Consider the following 3076-nt stretch of genomic DNA (forward strand, 5'->3'; position numbering starts at 1 on the left):
TGATGTTGCTACCTCATTCTTAAATAATAAAGGACAGCCAAGGATCAAGGGACAGCAATATGAGTGATGACAATCAAGATAAGCAAATTAAAAGACAACAGAGATAATTCAGGGAACAGAAAAAAATGCTATCTGAAAATCCCAACTAAGGTGAGCGTGTTGACTGTTCTCCAGCAAGGGACCTTCCCCCTTCTCTCTCAGGTGATCCCAAGTCTAACCCTTATTCTCTTTTCCCTCATTTTCAGGTGGAGCTGCTACCAAGATGCAGATTTTGGTAAAAACCCTGATGGGAAAGACTCTTGAGGTTGAACACTTGGATACAATAAAAAATGTGAAACCCAAGATCCAGGATAAGGAAGGAATTCCTCCTGATCAGCAGAGACTGATTTTTGCTGGCAAGCAACTGGAAGAGGGAGGTGCTTTGTCTGACTACAACATTCAAAGGGGTCCACTCTTCATCTAGTGCTGAGACTTCATGGTGGTGCTAAGAAAAGGAAGAACTAGTCTTATACTACTCCCAGGGAGAATAAGCATAAGAGAAAGAAGGTTAAGCTGACTGTCCTGAAATCCTAGAAGGTGGATGAGAATGGCAAAATTAATCACCTTTGTCAAGAATGCCCATCAGATGAATGTGGTCTGGAGTTTTTAAGGCCAGCCACTTTGATGGACATTACTGCAGCAGGTGTTGTCTAACTTATTGTTTCAACAAATCAGAAGACAAGTAATTGCATGTGGATTAATAAAAAATAAATGAATAAAAAACATGAGCTAACAAAAAAATTCCAACTAACAGTCACAAAGAAATGCAACTGAACAACCAGACCATAATGCAAACTAATAAGAGATCTGTAGGAAGAAAGGGAACTTGATAGGGTCAATTATATTGAGGAATTTGAAAAAAGATTGAAATCAGGATAAAAAGGAAGAAAAAAGAAAGGCAGTTAGAAACCCCATTAAAAGGAAAAGTTGCACAAAAAGAGATATGTAATTATACTATTGATTCTGTTCTTAGCAATTTTTTACATTGTCATAACACCTGCCCCATTATTAATAGACAAATATCAAGGAAACGTCATAGACAAAGCAAGGAAAGTTACTCTTACCCTCTCAATAAAGAACAAGTACAGGTACTTAGTTTTTCTCACTTCACAGACTTGATAAAGATGTTGGACACAGAGAAGTAACTCAGAAGGAAGATCTGTATGTCCTTGTGCCATCTCCTTCCCACACTCCCATCCCTGAGACCTGGTGGATGATGGAAACCTTCCTGGGCATCTGAGATAGAAAGATACCTTCTTGAAAAAAGCCAGGGAAGGTGGCAAATATTGCAGAGACCCTTCCATTTAGCAAAACGTGGAAGAAGAAATAGCTATATGGGGCGGGCCATGGTGGCTTAGCAGGCAGCGTTCTCACTGGGTTCAATTCCCAGGGCTTGCCCATGCAAAAAAAAAAAAAAAAAAGAGAGAGAGAGAGAGAGAGAAAGAGAGAGAGAGAGAGGGAAGAGAAAAGAAACAGCTATATGACTAGGCTAGAATGCGAGCAACTAAGAGGAGCCTCTCAGAACTCCCAACAGCTGCAGAGTTGTTCACTGATGCAGACCATGCATGGCTGAGATAAAGGCTGGCCTGGAAAACGTGTATATTAGGAAAAAGAGAACAACCCAGATTTGACATGGATCAGTGACCAAGGAAGAGACAAGTCAATAGATATCTTGATGGATGTCAATAAGAGCAGGTGATGGCAAAGTACCAGGCACAGGACCAGGGAAAATCAAGCAATTGGGAACAGCAGGTAGCAATAGGGCTTTGTATGCCTGTGATTACTTGCAATAAGCATAATGGGGCATTAAAAGACCTAACAGCATAATGCAGGCATAGCACTTGGCATAACAGGGGCTTGAAAAAGAAAAGTAAGTCTTACTATAAAAAATGAAAGTTAAATTTTCAGCACAACTGAGAATGTAGCCTAAGAGTCATACTTGCTACAGTCATATAAGACATTTTGTGTCTTATAAAAGTGGTTGCAGAATAAAAATACCCATTAAAAAAGTAAAAGTATAGCCAACAGATGTTGGGAGAGAAAAGTTCAAGAGAAATTTAAAAGCATTAACACCCTTCTCTCTCAAGGTGTGTGTGTGTGTGTGTTTGTGTGTGTGTGTGTTTGTGTGTGTGTGCATTTGTTTGTAGGAGGAGTCAGGCTATCAGTAACCTGGCTCTGGAGCTTGTAAATTCCACATAGCAGTCAACATGATAAAAATGACAATTTTGGCAGGAAAAAAAAGCATAGCTTTACACAAGGAGCTGACTAAATCATTTGGAGGGCTAATCACATAACAAGTGGCTAAGAGCTTGGACTCCTGAAAGAGACCCAGCCTTTCCTAGATTTTGTGCCTAAAAAGTTAACCCCTTGTATCTCAGTTTCTTCATCCACATAATGAAGAGTATAATAATGCCTACCTCTTAGGGGTGTCGTAGGGATTAAATGAAATAATACATTTATTTCATTTAATGTGAAATAAATTAAATGAAGTTAAATTTATTTTGTGTGCTTTTTACTATTTAAAAAGTTTTACATATTTTTTTAAAACATGTAAAACTTTTTAAATAGTAAAAAGCACACAAAACAAATAATAAATGTTAGCTGTCACTGTTAATATTACTTGATAGTAGTTTATAATTTATTTTGCCTAAATTGAGAAGAAAGAAAGCCATTACATGATGTCATACTGGATGGAGATGGCTCTGAGAACCATTTCCTCCTAGCAGGCCTGGTCAGGGCCAAATTCATTCTACCAGGATGAGTGAGAGCTCACCCCAATTGCCAGGTCCTCATCTCCTGCCATGAAGATAAGTTCTTCCCAGGATGGTCAGCAGTGTAAATGTTCATTCCTGCTGGGGAAAACTGTCCCCATCCAGAAGGAAATCATGTAACCCTCAAAGACAATCACTGGATATTTGCCAAAGTCTTGGCCCAGAGGGTTTTGAAATCTTAACTCGTGCATGGTCATTTTATTACATACACACAATTTGTATTCTTATATTTTATGGAGAAATTTCTGAATGTATATGTACCAAAA

At 38.6% G+C, this 3076-nt stretch overlaps 1 pseudogene; it reads left to right on the top strand.

Annotated features, from left to right (window-relative positions):
* The first annotated feature begins 262 nt into the window (after positions 1-262).
* On the top strand, positions 263-725 carry LOC143654894 (ubiquitin-ribosomal protein eS31 fusion protein pseudogene; annotated as a pseudogene).
* The last annotated feature ends 2351 nt before the right edge of the window (positions 726-3076 follow it).

This window comes from Tamandua tetradactyla, chromosome 14 (assembly GCF_023851605.1).
Source record: "Tamandua tetradactyla isolate mTamTet1 chromosome 14, mTamTet1.pri, whole genome shotgun sequence".
In the NCBI taxonomy this organism is placed as follows: domain Eukaryota; kingdom Metazoa; phylum Chordata; class Mammalia; order Pilosa; family Myrmecophagidae; genus Tamandua; species Tamandua tetradactyla.